Genomic DNA, 20316 nt, shown 5'->3' on the forward strand with positions numbered 1-20316 from the left:
CTGATCAAGGATGGGACCCCAAGTTAGTATACTTGATTGAACTTCAGGCAGTCATCTTAGCACTGGTGCCCTTGCCAACAATTAGACCCATCTTTACATTTTCAAAAACCTTTGAAACATTGCCTAATATTTATCTTCTGTTATGGGTTGAATTGTATCCCCTAGAAAAACCATGTTGATACCCTAACCCCTAGTATGTCAGAATGTGACTTCATTTGGAAATAGGATCATCATAGACATAACTGGTTAAGATAATGCCCTAGTGGAATAAGGTGGGCTTCTAATCCAATATAACTGATGTCCTTACAAGAATACAGCCATGTGAGGACACAAAGACACAAGGAGAATGCAATGTGAAGATACAGGCAGAGATGAGAGGTATGTTGCCACAAGCCAAGGAACACCTGGGGCCACCAGAGTAGGAAGAGGCAAGAAACGATCCTCCCCTGGAGGTTTCAGAGCACAGTCCAGCCTCGATTTCAGACTTCTAGCCTAGAGATCTGTGCAAGAATAAATTTCTGTTGTTTTAAGTCATCCAGTTTGCTGTACTTTGTTATAACCCCCCAGGAAACTGATATATCCTGTTTGGATTAAGAACTCTAGAAATTTCTTGCCTCACAACACCCAAAATATAAATCAAGCTGACAGATGCTTCTATAAATATAATACTAAGGCCATAATACAAAATCTCACCAGGATAGTCATTATTCCTATGAAGTTGCAGCGATTATTCATAATGACCAAGGCACTCATTTCAATTCTCATAGCACACAGTGCTGTGCTCTTTTATTTTTGTTTTGTTTTTTGTTTGTTTGTTTGTTTTGCATTACGCAGGCCTCTCACTGTTTTGGCCTCTCCCGTTGTGGAGCACAGGCTCCAGACGCGCAGGCTCAGCAGCCATGGCTCACGGGCCCAGCTGCTCTGCGGCACGTGGTATCCTCCCGGACCAGGGCATGAATCCGTGTCCCCTGCATCAGCAGGCGGACTCTCAACCACTGCTCCACCAGGGAAGCCCCAGTGCTGTGCTCTTGAAGAAGGTGTTCAATGGAACTTCCACCTCTCCTGCAGGACCCAGCAGCTGGTTTAATGAGCTCCTAAAAGCACTCCTGTTTAAGTTACAAAGTTGCAAATGGGCCCCTAACTCGATGTCATTATTATTTATTTTTAATTTTTTTAATTGAAGTATAGTTGATTTACAATATATTAGTTTCAAGTGTACAACATAATGATATTTTTATAGATTGTACTCCATTTAAAGTTATTATAAAATAATGGCTGTACTTCCCTGCTGGGTGTCACTATTGCCAGAAGCATTAACTAGTCTAAATTTACAGCTCCCAACACCAATGCCACACATGGTCATCACTTGTTTTCATTGACTATGAAGTTCATTTTTTTATGACCAGCTTACATTGTAGCCCTCTACCTCTTGGTCAAGTGCCTACTTAACATCCTCATCCTACTCCTCAAAGACTTAGTCAACAACAAAGTTTAAATTGATAAGAAGGCATCCAGAGGTCAATTGCAGCATATGGCCTAAAATAAAGGACCAATATTATGTGCTGCCTTGACATGGGGGAAAACTGGGAGGGCCTCAAGTGACCCAATGGCAAATCCCCCTCCTTAGTAGGCCCACAAGTCTTCGTATCAAATTCACCAGGCACAGCTCCCACTTATCCCTGAGTAGCAGATTTCAGTCCCGTGCCAGTGTGCTGAATTCCTTTTTCAAAATGACATTATTCTTATTGTTCTTTACAATCAATATTCATTGATAATTATCCATCCACTTATCCTTTCTGTTACTCTTCTTTTTTCAACTTCCTTCCATTTTTTATCTTGGATCATTTTCACTTTACCTGAAGAAGTCTCTGCTATTGCTTTTAGGGAGAGCCATTTGACAATAAATGATCTGTTTGTCTAAAAATGTATTTTTCCTCATATTTTAAGGATATATTTGCTAAATATAGGATTCTAGCTTGGCCATTATTTTCTTTTGAACACTTTATGTCATTTTCCTGTATTCTGGCTTCCTTATTTCTTTTAAGTCACTTGTCAGTATTATGCTTTCTCACTTGAAGATAATTTTTTCCTGGATATTTTGATGCTTTTATTTTTAGCAATTTCACTATGGTATATGTCTAAGTGTGCTTTTCTTTCTAATCCATCTGCTTGGGGCTTATAGAGCTTATTAAATTTGTGTCTTGATATCTTCTATTGATTTTAGAAAATTCTTAGCCATTATTTTTTCAAATATTACTTCTGACCTGTTCTCTCTTTCCCTTCCAAGATTCCAACTGCAAGTATATTAGTCATTTCACCATGTCCAATAAATCTCTTATGCTCATTTCTATGTTTCACCTTTTTTGCTCTCTGTGTTTCAGTCTGCCTATTTCATATGACTATCTTCTATTTCATTAATTCTATATTCTGCTGAATGTAATCTGCTATTAAACTTATCTTGTTAGTCATTTACTTTAATTATTACATTTTTCAGATCTATAATTACCATTTTATTTTTGTATGATTCCTTCTCTCTGATAAAAGTCTCCATCTTGTCATCTATATTCTGAAACACATTAACCACCATTATTTCATGTCCATGTCTGATAACTCCAAAAATGAGGATGAATCTGTTTCTATTATTTTTTCTCTTCATTCTGTTTCTTGGCATACTTAGTAATTTTTGGTCAAATGCCAGATATTGTAAATAAAAATTACAGAGGCTCTGGATCCTGTTTTATATTTCCAGAGAAAATTCACATTATATACTTGTAGGCAGATAAAATGGAGGCAAGTCATGTTAATCAAATTAGGGACTGAGCCAGCTTGAAATTGGGGTGACAGTTTTTATAAGTTTAGACTACCTCAATTTTACTTCTATTCCCAGGGAATAGTCCTCCAGGGGTCCAAAGTGAAAGTCTGGAGTGTTTACTAGGGTCCTTCCTCCTTGGCAAGTCCTGTATTACTTTTGGTCACTTTAGTTCTCTAAGGATACCAAAAACTTCACTCTGCTTTTCAGAGGTTTTCTGTTTAGTTTCTTAGCCTCTGACCTTGCATAGGTTAAGAATTTAATGAATACCTCAAAGGGAAATTCTAGAGTGTCAGACTCACTTTTCTGTTCTTACACTTCTCTCTGGATTCTGGGCCCCTCAAGTTCTGGCTGACTTGGTATCTCTGAACTCTAATTTTTCACTCTCCAGACCTGTGAGGTTGTCTGAAACTTTGTTTAGCTTCTCTACCTCTTAGCTATATCCCTCTGATCTGATTCTCAGCCTCTTTCTTTACAGTAAGATTTGAAAAATGCCCTGAGGAAAAAGTGACTCACAGAATGTATGCTTACCTCTCTGAGGTTCCTTGTTTCCCCTCAGTTGGCTCAGCAACTCTCTGATGTTTTTAAACAGATGGTTTTGTATTATATCCAGTTTTCTATTTTTTCATAGCAGGAATATTAGTCTGCTACAAACTACTCCATCATATTTGGAATTATAAGTCTCCTGCCTATTCTATTCTTGTTCTCAGTTAATGACATCCCTATTCACTCAGGCTTCCAAGCCAGAAACTCGGGTAATATCTGCTTCCACTCTGAAATCCAGTTGATCACAAAATCTTCTTGATTCTACATAACCAATATTTCAAATCTGGTCTTTTCTCTCAATCCTCATTTTTTACGTATTTGGGAACACTCATAATCTTCCTTACACCAGTCTTTTTCCACTCCATCTCATCTTTCATATAGAGGACATTGCATATTTCTAATAAGATAATATCATCTTTGTAACCCAAATTAAAAACTTTGTGGTTCCTCCCCTTTCCAAAGATTGAAGTAAATCTCTTTAATTTATCACAGGCCTTCACAATCTGTTTTCAAATAATCTTTACAGTCTCAGCAATCTCCTACTCTCCCATATGCACCCTATACTCCTGTTACACGATTTTTGGTAACTGTATGCCTTTGATTTAGCATTCCTTCTGATGGTTAAAGAAGTCCCCTTTCTTTGCTGGCATCATTCTACCTTCAATACCCAAATCAAAGAGTGTTTCCTTATTATGAAATCTTCCATACCTACCATAAGTGAGGTTAATTGCTTTGTCTGTGGTGGTCAAATATAAATTTTTCATACTCTCATAACAGTAATTTTTGTAAATTTATTTTTACAACTGTCATTTTTGGTAGATCATAACTTATTCCAGAGTAGACATATAGTCTTATTCATATTTTTATTCCCAGAACCTAGCATAGTGCCTGGCATACAAAAGAAGCTCAGTAAATTTACACTGAGTGAACTACAAAAACTAAAATAGCAACAGCTAGAAAAGTAATAACAATGCCTGATTTTGACAAGAATGAAATGAAACTAATGTAGCAACTTATTTCTGTTGACTAATTTAATTGGTAAAACCTTTGAAGCAACGGCCATAATAATGTTAAAATTGACTTAGTAATTCCACTCCTAGGACTTTATTCTCAAGAAATAATTCTTCTACCTATGCTTCATCCACTCCATGTCCTGTGTGCATCCTGCCCACACACTGCTCCACACTCCTACAGATGCCTCCAGCATCCTGGCCCTGGACCAGGTGGCATGTAGATGGCAGTGAGGAGGTGGCATTAAGGTAGTCATGTGGGCAACTATCCACAGTGCTAGGGGGCCCTGAGCAGGGCTCTGGGCACTGCTGAAAGGCTGCAACACTGGGCTTCTCTGTATCCCATAGCAACAAGAACTTGCTCAAGAAACTTGCCTCAGGAAGGAAAATTGATATGAATATCCTTCCTTGGGATCCTACTTTACTTACAAACCACCCAAGTTGGAATTCCTAATGAAGAATGCCTCAAAAACAAACAAACAAAACAAAACAAAAAAAAAGAAGGAAAACCATGTGCACCTAAGAACACTGAACAGCTTTCTTTATAAAGCACTGATAGATATGCTGTGTACCTCTGAAGTGAACTAAGATCTATGACCCAAACATGGAACTTTCCAAGAATTCTCAGTATATGGAGTATATAGGATAAAACTTTTTCAGGAGTACATAGAAGCCATGTTACAGGAACATAATGCACATATGAGACATCTTTTATTTATTTATTTTATTTATTTATTTTTTTTGCTGTACATGGGCCTCTCACTGTTGTGACCTCTCCCATTGCAGAGCACAGGCTCCCGACGCACAGGCTCAGTGGCCATGGCTCATGGGCCCAGCCGCTCCGCGGCATGTGGGATCTTCCTGGACTGGGGCACAAACCTGTGTCCCCTGCATTGGCAGGTGGACTCTCAACCACTGCGCCACCAGGGAAGCCCCTTTTATTTTTAATCGAATAAATTTGGCATGTAACATTGTGTAAGTTTAAGATGTGCCATGTTACTTTGATACATGTATATATTGTAATATGATTGTTGATGTAGCAATATTTGACACATTACATAATTATAGTATATTATTGTCTATATTCATTATACTGTGCATAAGATCTCCATGGCTTATTTACTACTTGTCCCAAATTTTACCCTTAAACACCATCACACTTATCCCCATCCCCCTATCCTCTGGTAGCTACCATTTTACTATCTGTTTTTTACAGTTTTAACTTTTTCAAATTCCATATATAAGTGATTTCATACAGTAACTGTCTTTGTCTATCTTATCTCACCTAAAAATATGCTCTAGGTCCATCCATCTTGTTGCAAATGGAAGGATATCCTCCTTTCTCAGGGCTGAATAATATTCCACTGTGTATATGTACCATATCATTTTTATTCATGCATCTTTTGAGGGACATTTGAGTTTTTTCCATATCTTATCTGTTGTGAATAATGCTGGAATAAACATCGGATGTCCCAGCAGACCTTAAGGAATGTACCACCTATAGTGTTTTTTCAAGGCAAAGAAAATGCAGCTGTTGTAGTGATTGATTCATTATGGCAATTGCTGATTTTGGATCTCCTAATTAAAAAGATGACTTTATACAAGATGATTTCAGGGAACTTAAGACTGGACAGTCCATTATGGTCTGATAGCATGGAATCTGCCTTACTCTCAAATCTGTGCAGAATCAATCAGGAGGCACTCAACAGTCACATAATGGAATACAAAAAGGAAAAAAGAGAAAAGACTTGAAAGTTGAGCCCAGCATGCCCAACACAAGAACAGGGACAGTTGACTAAGTTGATGACACAAATGAAAAAGAGAAAGAAGAAAGCAAAGTTCCTTGTGGATGATGACATTTCCTCCAAGAACTGCCTGTTGGGTAGAATAAATAAAGATGATCTGGATGATGATAGTGTACTTTTTGAAGCGCACACACCAGACTATGAATATGAATTACAAGAAGCAGGAAAGAATTTGGAGGCTGAGAGAGGAGGTGACAAAAAGGAATCAAGTTCACTTGTTTCAGAATGCAAAGGAAGTAAATTTGTGAGGCATCAGCTCTGATGATACATTCTTTGTGGGGAGTTAAACTGATACAGACCAACTGCTGCCATGGAAGTCTGTACTACGTACTATGTTTATACATGAATTCTGCTTTAAAAAAAAGAAAAATAAATTTTGAATGTATCAAACAGAAGGCATTTGTATGATATGGTATCCTCTATCACTTCAGATACTTATAAGGAAGGGTAAAAAGAAGAATACTGGTAAAAGGACAAAGTGAGACACATTTTATAAAATTAAAACTCTTGAATGGTATTGTCTGTCATTTTGCTGATTAGAAGTTTTATAGTTTTTCAATGTATTTAAATATAATTTCCTACAGATGAAAGACATAAATTTACTGTTGTTTCTTCTCAAAAAAGAGAAAGAATTCTTAAAATCAAAAAAGAAACATCAAAATCCTCTGTAGTATTATTTAAACCAGTAAAAAATTATGATGCAACCCACATGACTAGGAAAGCAGCTTAATGAATTATGGAATATCAGCACTGTAAGCTACTAAATATGCATTAAAATTCTAATAATTGTTAAAAACTGTAGAAAACTGAACACTATTCCTGATATAATATTAAGAGTGAAGAAGAAAATAAGCAATAAGGTATTTAGGATAATTGCAGCTATGTAGAAAATACACATAATTGTAAAATGTATAATAATGAAAAGTACCATTTTATGCTAGTATTATATGTGAATTTAAAATGCTTGATAATTTATTTAATGTAATATCTTTTCAATAAAAATAATAGTGATCATTAACAAATTTGAAATATATAATCAAAATCAACATTATACACTAATAACTCTCACTGAAAATGATACTCATGGAGTTTTATTAATTTTTATTAATGCAATATATTCTTTTAGTAGAGTGATCATCATAGTAAAATTATTATTATTATTGGTATCAAATGTACCATCTTGTACATCAAAAGATTTCTTTAAAAAAATGAAGTAACGTTGTTTCCCTAAAGAATTTTTGGAAATTTGCATTTCCTGATTCAGTTTTGTTTCTGGAAAATATGATTTGAAATATACTAGAAACTTTCCAATGATGAAGACTGCTTGGGGAGGGGGAGTGTTGATATGAAAATAGTCTTCTCTTTATATATGTTCCTGAATTGACAAGGAGTTAAAATGCAAAAGTTACAAGAGAGGGCTCTATTTTCCATTAGAAAGAAAACTAAAATGTGGTTAGCTAGGAAGTGAATAGGGAGGAATTCTACTGGTCCTCAAAATGCTCTGCAGTTAAATGAAAGACTTGAACATTTTTTATTTTGTTTAATGAGATTTGCAAGTTTCAACACAAAACATATTTGAGATCAAATTTTAAAAGTCACCTGCACTTAAGGATTTCCATCTGAAACACCCACATCTCTAACTACAGCAGCTGCTGGTTGCTGCTCTTGTCCTATAAATTATACTGATTGAGTGATGTGTCAGAAACAACAGAGCTACAGTTCCAAGTATGTGGTACACAAAGATTAGCCAACCATTTAAGAATGTTAAACAGTCAATCAATATCCTTGATTCTAGTGAGGTTCATAAATTTGTATTTTTGAAAAATAATAAGCCACTTGTGCATTACTTTGTCATACAGAAGTCTCTATCACTAACTTCCAAAGGGAGTCTCTGCACCACTCATGATCGTCTTCTTTGCTTAAGGCAAACATAGAGTTTTTTTACGTTCTTGAGACAAGATGGACATTTCTCTTTTCATGGCTTCTTATTCCCAGAATAAATACTTTCAATAAATCACTTCAATATATTCTCAGCTGATTCTCCCCTACATCTAGTATTTTCCTTCCCTGATCACAGCCAATAGTCAATAATCTTCAAGATGAGAAAATTTGCTTTCTTAGTATATTTTCATAGGAAAAAAAATATATATATGTATGTATACAACATATATATGTATGTAGTACACATATATATATATGTTGTATACAACATATATATATATGTAGTACACACATATATATGTTGTATACAACATATATATATATGTAGTACACACATATATATGTAGTATACATAAATATATATATATATATAATCTCAGTTACCTATTCTTCCTCAAACTGCATTCCTTTTGCTTTTAATAAAATTTAACACACACACACACGAACCACCACTGCATCGAAATGTTTTTAATTAACTCAAAACTAAATAATTAATATTAAAATTTAGAGCATAGTATATTGGTGTTGCATTTTGTGCCTAGCATAGTGCATAGGGCATAGTATACAATAAATGTGGGCAAAATTAATAAGTGGCCCAAAATATACCCACTATCCTTTTATCTTGCCCTCACCCTGAATTCTCATAATATAGCACTTTATTTATATATTTTTTATGATCTTAATATTTTGTTCTGCATTATACTAATTTTCTGTTTTCATAGTCTCCACTATTAAGGCACCTACTGCATAATAGAAAGAGTACCATATTCAGATTGAGACAGATGTGAGTTGGAATTCAGATTCTACCACTTAACTACCTATGTGACTTTGGTTAAGCTCTTTCACCTCTCTGAGCCTCAATTTCATCATGTGTCCAACAGGCGTATTTATACTTAGCTGATAAAATTCTAAGAATTAAATGAGATGAGCATGTAAGCTGGTCAATAAATGGTTTTTAGTCCCTCACCCATCACAAAGTAGACTGTGAGCTTTTTGTCCACTTTTTTTTAATTGACATTTACTTCTTCCTTTCCTCTCAGCCAGTAACTTAAGCATAGCATACACTTAATTAATGCTTAGTGAATAAATTAATTCTATGTAGGTATATCTGTCTTTGTGTCTGTTCATTTCAAGAAAATTCCCTTAAAGGCAAGAATGCTATCAAAATATTTTTTTCATATTAGCTAACAAATTTTGAGTTATTACTCTGTGCTAGCTCCTAAGCTAAATAATAATATACTTTATATGTTGTGATCTTCTATAGCAGCTGCCTAATATATTCACTAAGCATTTTATTCATTTAAGAAATATCAATGAACATTATTACCTGAAATTGATATAAAGTAAAACATTTTTTGATCACAATGCTTGAGGAAATGTGGCATTTGGTCAAATAAGGGTCATTTAACCATTTATGGCTACAGGTAAATGGTGAAAATGATCTTATGTCAAAATATACCAAATGCCCTCACATCCCCTAGTAAAGTGTAGCTATAAATAACTTTCTTTCCTCTCAATTCCTTCTGTTTTCTGGATTTTAGATTTCTGCCCCCAACCTCCCAACCCTCAGCTAAATAAAGAGAAAGAACTTTATAACAATATTTACAAACCTTTAGAACATATTTAACAAAATTCTATATCAAACTCATATCTCCTTTTTCTAATTTTTAAATTACTAAAATATTAAATATTTAAATTATTAAAGCAAACAAACCAAAAAACCCACCAGTATGGTTAAACACTCCATATCTCTGCCTCACAGAACTTTTGCAAACTACATGGTTGACAAGTACAGTTGACCCTTGAACAATGTGTGGTTAGGAACACCAACTCTGCATAGTTAAAAATCTGTGTATAACTTTACAACCGGCCCTCCACATCCGAGGTTCCACATCCAGAGATTCAACCAACCATGGCTTGCGTAGAACTGTAGTATGAATTTAGTGAAAAAATTGTGTGTATAAGTGGACCCTCCCAGTTCAAACCCATGTTGAAAAAAATTTCAAGAGTTAGGTTAACAACTTCATGATGTTAACAACTTCACGATGTTAATTCAGCTTGTAACACTACTAAAGTACCTTGGAGACACAGTTAAATTTAATGCCATCAAGACAAACAACTTGGAAACAAAAAATAAGAAAACAAATTCCAAGAAGCTAATAAACAAATATCACTTCAATGTCCCTTCCTTCTTGATGAAACATGATATTAAAGATGCAAAGGAAAACAAAATAAGCAAAAACATGATGATTGTGATCAATGCAGGCTGTTGTGTTTAGATGCAGGTGTTTAGATGATTTATTTTTCCCAGTCAAATGAATCAGACTGTCTGAATGACAGAACATCTAAAATAGTTATCATCATCATCATCATCATCATCATCACTTACTGAGAACATATTAAGGGTTAGGCACTGTGCTAATTTAAGTGCTTTATATGAATCATCTATTAAATTACCTATGTGGTAGGTACTGTTATCCCCAATTTTACTGATGAGGAAAATATAACACATGGAAGTTCAGCAACTTGCCCAAGGTTCACAGCTAACAAGGGGAAGAGGTAAATTTTAAATAAAACGTAGCCTCTCTCCAGAGACAATAAATACAGTTTCACACTAGTACTGAAAAGAATTCACATTAGTTGAGGGTTCTAGTTAGGAAAGTGCCAAATAGCCTATCCTACTGTAGTACTGAAATGTTATTTTGCACTAATCTCAGTTACACTAGACTGTGAGATCTTCAAGAGAGCACTTCTTATTCATCTTTGAGTCACAGATCTAAGAAGATATTCAACACATAAATGCTTGCTGAATTAATGCCACTGAGACAACCAAACAATAAGCAAATGCAATGTTGAAAATGCCATTTTCATAGGGAAATCAGTCAGGAGACCACCTAAACTAGTATAGCTATGTTCATAAAAATACCTTGATTGCAGGGCAATGAACAATCTATCTTAAAACATGTTTCACGATATAATTCTGTATTATAAAGGAAGTTTACAGATTTGTGGACTCCTGTAGTTGATTTCTCATAGCAGATTTTCAAGAAATTGAAAGTAAAAAAAATAACTATGAAGGTTTATCATTTTGAGGACAGAGACAGATGAAATTTGGTGGTGTAGCAACACACTGATCTAAAGCAACAAGCAAACTTGTTCATTCTTGGATTCATTCAAGAAACACTTGTTGAGAAATAGACTCACACAGAAGACAAACGTATGGTTACCAAAGGGGAAAGTGGGGGAGGGATAAATTAGGAGTTAGGGGTTAATGGATACAGATTAACAGATCCTACATATAAAATAATCAACAAGGTCCCACTATATAGCACAAGGAACTATATTCAATATCTTGTAATAACCTATAAAGGGAAGGAATCTGAGAAAATATATATGTATAACTGAATTACTCTGCTGTACACCTGAAATTAACACATTACAAATCAACTATAGCGCAAGTTAAAAAAAAAAGAAGGAAACATTTGTTGAGTATCCACTATATGCAAGACACTGTTCTGGGTACAAGATCAATACAAAAGACAAGGTTCTAACCCCATGGTACTTCTAGAAGCAGAAGGCAAACGATATACAATATACAAACAAATTATAGTATAATATCATATACTGGTAAACATTAACAGGAAATTAAAATATCCCAGTTTGATAGTGGGTGACTGTGGATACACAACTTTACAGATAGGTGACATTTGCACTGAGACCTTAAAGTACCATGTGAACATACACTGAAGCAGGAGAATTTAGCCTGTTCAAGGAGCAGAAAGCAGTCCAGGGTGGTTCTAACAAAATGAATGAGTGCAAGAGGGCGACAACATGAGGCCAGAGAGGCAGGAAGTTGTAGAACCTTGTAAACCACAGTAAGGATTTAAGATTTAATTCTAATGACCAGTGAGGATCCATTCGTGGATTTTAGTCAGCAAAGTGATATTATCATTTTAGAACTTAAAAGAAATTTCAAGCTTATTGGGAGATATCAATTTTAATGTAAAATTTACTGTCTTCCTGAAACAAATCCAAGCTGGCTGCACATTCTAAGTCAAAAAATGTTTTCCAGAGCTCTAGAAAGAGATATATAGCACTGTCTGGCTATGGAACTGTCAGAAAGATCATTAGATATATTTTATTGGTATGCATCAAGTACTGTAGGGATGTGATTAGAGGCAGCAAACTTGTTCAAATAAAATAAGACCTGCCATGAACTTTCGTCCAAGCCTTGAACCAAGCATTTTATTTAAAATGTACTTCATATAAGTCTGCTAACCTTAACAACATGATCATTTTTCTTTTTTGTATTTTTTCAACTGCCCCAAATCATCAGAAAGACCAAATTTGCTTATTTCCTACTCAATCTAAAGCAAAATTATAGACCACAATTAATGTTACAGGTAAAGAAAAAAAAGGCATGTGTTTTTGCTTAAAAATCTAGTTATAAGGACAAGATCAAAATGCAAGTAAGAAGAATGCCATAAATTAGAAAAATTGGTCTTAGTTCAAACATCACCTACTCAGACTTTTCTAAAATTACTCTCCACCTCTTGGCACAGCCATTCTTGATCACATCACCCTCCTTTGCCTTCTTCATTTCACTTATCACAATGCGTTACTCATTTATTGTCTGCCCTCCTCCACCCTATAAAATAAAAGCTGGGATCTTATCTGTTTACCCATCTATTTCCATTTTCTAGCATAGTATCTGGTTCTTAGTAGAGGCTCATTAATATTCAATATATGTTGATCACTTTATCTACAAATATTAAGTGATCATTAATATGTAGTATAAAGTTGTACAAATATGCAAAGAAGAGTAAAACATGGTTCTCATACTCCAACCATTTATCCTCTAAATTGGCATTTTCAATGAGGCATGGATATAAAATAACTGAGAACATACTTAGTCTCTAAACCAGGAAGTCAGTTTACAACCAGAAAATGGAAAGGGGAATGAAGAGTTGCAGCTATAATCCTAAGAGGTCCCTACCTAAAAGCAGGAAATACTATTTTTATCTGAAACTCTCCTTATCTAAAAGTGCAGAGATCGCCATACCCTCTAAGGGTCAGCTGCAAGTGCTGGTCCTTTAAAGGAGGCACAATTACATATATGTGTGTGTATGTGTGTGTAAATATATGTATATATTTAAATAGATATTTTATCATTAGCATATTATAACAAAATATATTTATTAACAATCCCTACTGCAAATTTTTCTGCCAAGAATTTAGAGAAAGAGCGGGTCTAAATCATTAGAATAGCTTACTCATGCTTTTAGGGGGCTTAGTAGCATTGATTTGGGCCTTATATATTCCAGTGCTTGTCTGAACTTAGGAAGGACATAGATTATTATGGAAATTGGCACACTCATGTCCATTTCCTGGTACTGTAGATAAAACAACCACTAAACCAAAAATCTATTGATAAAACATTTCTGTCAATTTTACCTATTTTAGCCAAGTACCTTCAGCATTAAGTTTTTCTTGATGTTCTAATGGTAACTAAATGCATAATGTTTTTTTAAAAATGTAGATTTCATTTTCAGTATCTAGATTCATACTATTTTGCTTCTTTTCTCCCTCACCTACATTCCACAATCTACCAGAGAATCAATTTAGGTGGTTCATCAGTATTTCAGACAACATCCTCTATCTTAGCAAAGATTGACCATTATCATTGCAAAATACACATCTGTGTCAAACCATAGAGAATTATGCCTCAGTGCACTTACAGCCATAAAGAGAGAAGCACTGAATACTTTAATATTCAGCCTCCTTACAAGAATGCTGAAATACTTTCTGCCTCAAAGGCAATCATGTGATAAGTTCTCAAATTAGTCAAAAACAGAATTGTTTTAAAATACTTCTTTTTAAATGAGGCACATATTCTTTCTTTCCTGCATTTTAGATTCCATTTCCCTTAGCCCAAAAAGCAGACTCGGCCTGGTGGTCATGCAGCCAGCCTGGATGGGACTTGCTAAAGCTGAGTGCCAAAATGTGTGAAAGCTTTGCAGCACTGTGAGCTGACAGACCATTAGGTAGATTGGGACTGTGTGCAGCTGTCAGGATGCTGCTGGAATTGCTATACTCTTTGTCACAGGATTATGCTGCTGGAGGGACTGCAGACCATACTTTTTAAAACAGCTTTATTTCCTTTCATGGGAAATTGATCTGTAGGAGTTCAGACTTTTGAGAATAGTCTCAAATGGAAGAAAGAACACTTTCAAATATCTATATTCTAATATTTTTATGGTAACACGAGCAACTCAAGTTTCCCTCATGGTCACATATGATGATGTGCTAGGAATCTTTTTAAAGGACCATTTGAATCCTTATGTTCAAGTCCTTTGCACAGTCAATTTTCTTTATTAACCAAGTATTCTTCATTTATGTTATGCATTTTGACCTTATAAATTCTGTTTGTGCCTGTTTTTGCTTGAGTATCAAAAAGAGTATTCAAAAATCAGTCTACAGATCTAATTCTGTAAGGTATAACACTTAAATTCCTACCTGTTTTGATTACCATTAGTGGTCATTAATTGCTTATTTTTTCAAATTTAAATTACACACTCTCTATTTGTTTAATACCTGTATTTCAAATTGACAAATCAAGTTACCATTGTCATCCTTATCTTTATAATTAACCTGTCAAATGCAAAACAAATAACTTATATCATCTCTGTGGGAGTTTTAGTCATTTGGACGATAATTTCCATTCCAGAAAAATACTGCTGGTGAGCTTCAAAAAGTAATCTACTACATTGTTCTTAATAAAGATGGAACTTTCTAAGTCAGGTGACATGATATACAAGGATGTGTATATGTCCACACCATCCATATGCAGGTACATAGCCCGCATTTCATGGATCATAATAAAAGTTAAAAGTCAATATATTTTAAATAATCAGAGGTGTCATAAATATTCACTGGGAAGGACTTCCTCAATAGGCTGTCAGCCTGCTTTAGATTACTTTGCAGACATAGTGTAGCCTTACTTAAAGATGGGTCTCTTGAGAGCAATAGAGACACACTGGAAAGTAGGAGATGACATTAATACAAAATGGAAAGACATTTCTGCATTTTACATCAGTGAATTTCGTGATCATCCTTTTTCATCTTGTAAATATTTGGGATGAGTCATTTTCTTTCCATCTTTCTCTCACTAAAACTTACCTAGATTTTAGAGGTCAACATGAAGAATACCAAAGTTCTAATGCCTACCTTTACTAAAGTCTCATTCCAATAAAGTTTAAAGTAATTTTATTGCTTTTCAAATTCAAGTCAGCAATATATATGGTGGATTTAAAACTGTAAAACTGGATGCAAATGAAAGGAAGACCATAAAGACTTAAACAAGATCCTAATGGACTCTACATTTGCACCTTATAAATGGCCAACCTTATGGCTATAAAGAAGCATTAGTGCAGTGCTCCACAGGACAGTAAAACACCACATTTCTTAAATCTATATATTTTTGTCCCTGTGTTTAAAACTTAACTCAAATATTTGATTTTTTGTTTGACTTTAGGGTATTTTAGTGATAAAGAGTTGCTTTTCCTCCCTCTGATGCTAGATTAGATTAACTCTAAAATATAAACAGCCGTCTCCATGCAATCTCTTACATTCCAATTTCAATGCTGTTTTTATTTTTCCTTTATCACGGCATGAATTCAGAGCAAGATGAAGAAGTCATTTCAAGAATCCAAATGCCAGCATTACATGAATATTTCTTTCTCTGGCCTGACTAGCACTCTGCAACCAAGGGTGCTTTGTTTCCTAGGGTATCTTGGTTAAAAGTAGTCTAGGGATTAAAACTTCCCATTTATGAATCCCTGGTGGACTTAAAATATCTAGTATAAGAACATGCTGCCAAAACTAGTCACCCCCCCCCAAAGGGGTGTGCAAATGCTCCCCTATAAAGGAATACAGAAAAATCAGCACACTACATCTCTGTTTTGGCCTCTGGAACTACAGAGAGGGGAAATGTTCTATGGCACAGATAGCTCCCACCTCAATCACTCCACTTTCAGTCTGAGGCTTTCAATTTAAGCATTTTCTAATTATGCTGTATGAAGTGTAGAATTTGTTTAAAAAATTAAGGCCATGGTATGGGTCATAAAATTGTGAATCTGATAGAATATCTCTGTTCGTCAGAAAGAGTCACCAATCACTAATTTTAGAGATCTGAGCGGAGTCCTTGAGTGAGGCAGGGAAGATGGCCACTTCCCACATCAGCTCCCACACAATAGTTGGCAAATCAATTCAATGAAATAGCTATCATAAGAACAGTGTTTAGATGTTTTCAAACTAAAGTGCTTGTATTAAATATGGGGACATATTTCTGTTCTTATGTGCATACTTGCTAAACGCCAGGTATCTAGACATATTACGGCAAAAATTAGTCCACCCACTAGGTTTCTGTGGTTGTTCTTGTTACCAGTCTCCAAGATAGTAGGATATAGGAATTAAAAAAAAAAATTAAATTTATTTTATTGAAGTATAGTTGATTTACAATGTTGTGTTAACTTCTGCTGTATAGCAAAGTGCCTCTGCTATACATATATATATATATATATATATATATATATATATATATATATATATATATATACAAAATCTTTTCCATTTTCTTTTCCATTATAGTTTATCACAGGCTATTGAATATAGTTCCCTGTGCTATTGAATATAGTAGTACCTTGTTGCTTAGGAATTTTAATTAAGCTGGTCCTATCATGGAGACTGGCTCTGAACGCTATTTCAAAAACACTGTCAGTTAATTTTCAGTACAACAACTGTGATACAGCCACATCTTGGTACCGAAGTATCCTAAAAGCACACTCTTAGGCACATGTATATTTCCCCTTTCCATCTCTGTGTCCCTCCCTCTGTCTCTCTTTTAGTGCCTACTCCTGAATATTTGCTTGTTCATGAAATAGCAATTTAGGACTTAAGTAACAGAAACTGGGGGAACAAAGAAAGTTTGGGTGACCATACTCTCTTAAGAATGGAAAGGACCTAGAACATCTAATTTGTTCATATCTAGTAAGATGAAGCAAATTGTTCTTTGAAAAGACCTTCACTTTCGCTGAACAATGAATGTTCTATTATAAAGGCAAGATTGTCAGCTTCTCTTTACTTTTTGTCAAAGATGGGACAGAATTTGATATGTTCTTGAATCAGTTTTGCAAGCAAATTTTTTTTCAGTGTGTCAGTACTCTTACTGAATAATAATGAGAGGGCTTTCATATAGGAATATTATGTCATTGATGCACTATCTACAATAAGTATTTTGCATGGCCTTTCCAGTTTAGTGTTAGAACATGCACTGAGGTGTGGCAAATTGCAATTCTTCTGATGTGCAGTATGACCTTGGAAAGTTATTCTCCCTGCTCTGAGCCTCACTTTGAACATCTGTAAAAATGACCTACCTCATAAGGTTTCTGTATGATGATTAAGTCAAATAATATATGCAGACACCTAATAGAGTGTCTGGTATACAGTGGAAGCTCTTATAAGTGCCAGATTTTCTAGAACTTCCTCTCCACAACCCCAATCCTTTCTCTAGTGGGAAAGACTTACAAGAAGATATTACACTGATATGTTCAGGAATCCCAGTAATTTATTCCATATATTTATGAAAAGATTGGCTAGAGTGAAAGAATGAGGGGTCTGTTTGAAGAGCAGAGCTTTACCCAAGATTTCTTAACCTCAGGACTATTGACATTTTGGGCTGGATAATTCTTTGTTGTGGAAGATGTTTAACAGTATCTCTGGCCTTTACCCACTAGATGCCAGTAGTAGGGCCCATTCACTCTCCCACCCAGTTGTGACAACCAAAATTGTTGCCAGATATTGCCAAATGTCCCTTGCAGTGCAAAAAAACCCTTGATTAAAACCATTGGCTTGGACTTCCCTGGTGGCGCAGTGGTTGAGAGTCCGCCTGCCGATGCAGGGGACACGGGTTCATGGCCCGGTCTGGGAAGACCCTACATGCCGCGGAGCGGCTGGGCCCATGAGCCATGGCTGCTGAGCCTGCGCGTCTGGAGCCTGTGCTCCGCAACGGGAGAGGCCACAACAGTGAGAGGCCCACGTACCACAAAAAAATAAAAAATAAAAATAATTGGCTTAAATTAATATGGGGAAGAGACGTTAACCTCATGATTTCCATTGATTAATCCACTGGACTAAATCATATACCTGTATCTACATGTGATTTAATGACTCTAAAATGATTTTGAAACAGTACAGTTAATGAAATGAAGTGTTTTTTTAACTAGAAAACTAACTCCTGATTTAAAAAAAAAAAAAAGCCATTCTAAGCCACACAACTTTGTTCTGTTCTCTATTGGCTACACTCTTATTCTAGATAGCTTTTTTTTTTTTTTTTTTTTTTTTGTGGTACGTGGGCCTCTCACCGTTGTGGCCTCTCCCGTTGCGGAGCACAGGCTCCAGACACGCAGGCTCAGCGGCCATGGCTCACGGGCCCAACTGCTCCGCGGCATGTGGAATCTTCCCGGACCGGGCACGAACCCGTGTCCCCTGCACCGGCAGGCAGACTCTCAACCACTGTGCCACCAGGGAAGCCCTAGATAGCTATTTTATAAATACTGTTGCATAGATAATTTGGTGGAAATTTATGCATGTACAAACCCCATTTGAAAAAGAAAAATTCAAGGTGTGTGATCTATAGATGTTACATTTTTTTTTTTTTAACATCTTTATAGATGTTACATTTTGACTCACCCAGATGAGACAGTTAAAGGAGCAATCCAGGAGTGGGTCCTCTACAGCGTAAAAGGAAGGCACTTTATCTCCATTATAATAATTATATATCTTTAATAAATGTCAAGTTTTCATAAAAGGTATATAAAATATAACAATTCAGAGGGGTGGGAAGGAAACTTAATGATAGCCAAATAAAATAAAATGAAAGGATTAGTCATAATCACATTGTCTTCTCTTAATCATACTGTAAGTTACAATGTAAATGCCAGTACTGCCTTCATCTTTTTATTATAAAACACAGAAAGAAATGGTAGAATGGGAAAGAAAGAGGAAAATAACAATGCGGGCCTTTGAAGATTATGATTTCTATACCCTGACAATTCAAAAAATTGAGTGAAAAGGAGGATGGCTGTCAGAGAAATCTAATCCAAAAAGTCAGAGAACCTCACAGCAGCATATCACTCAATTTGCCATCTATATAGGGACTGGTATAGTCAGTGCAGTAAATGAAACATATACTTTCCCTTGTGATACATGCAGCAGCAGTCTCTAAGCTTCAGATATAACAGTTTCCTAAGCAGCTTTTGGACATACTTAGTACCCCGTGTTAACTGGTGGCCCCTGATGACAGCTGAGCAACTCTCTGCTTAAACAGGCTCAAGTCCCACTGAAGCAGAAAGAAGGAAAGGTTTTTCCTCCCTTCGCCTGGGTCACAGTATTCTGTGTATATGGAAGCATTGTTAAAAGTGTTTGTGAATGTCTCATCAACAGCCTTTATTCAACATTCATCTTCTCCCATCACTTTGCACCATAGAACACTGTCCTACAAGTCTCTGAACAAATTAATAAACAGAAACTTAAATAGAGTTGAGACCAGAAGGGGGAGCTCTCACACCTTGAAATGATAGCAGAGCTCAACAGGAAGAGGAAAGACTCCTCTTCTTTCCTGGCAAGGACTCAGCCAAAGGAAAGCCATGGCCATACACTTTACCACGAATTTCTCTCTTTTCTCTCTTTTTCTGTCTATTGAATACTTCATCCACTCTTAAGGCCTTGCTCAAATGCCACCTTCTCCAATAAAAATGGTTTGGTCTCCCCATCCAGAAGAGATCTTTGCTCTTCACAAGTTCAATAATACTTCATTCATCTCTTTAGGTCATTTACCATACACTTCTTTATATTTTCACTGTATCTCCTCACTAGATAATTAGTGCCTGAAGTAGAAAACATCATGTCTTAAAATCATGGAATATTGATATAGCAGAGAATTCATCTTCTACTATTTCCCATATAATACAGGAAGCTGTTCTTTAATATCATTCAGATAATAATCTAGATTATGTTTAAACAATTTCTGTGACAGAGTTCCCGGTCATACGAGTCAGCCTATCCAACGGAGAGGAAAGTTTAATGATGTGAAAGTTCTTTCAGCTAGTGAGGCAAAAGAGATTTCTCCATGAAGTCTACATAGTCT

The sequence above is a fragment of the Hyperoodon ampullatus genome, assembly GCF_949752795.1.
Source record: "Hyperoodon ampullatus genome assembly, chromosome: X".
Lineage (NCBI taxonomy): Eukaryota > Metazoa > Chordata > Mammalia > Artiodactyla > Ziphiidae > Hyperoodon > Hyperoodon ampullatus.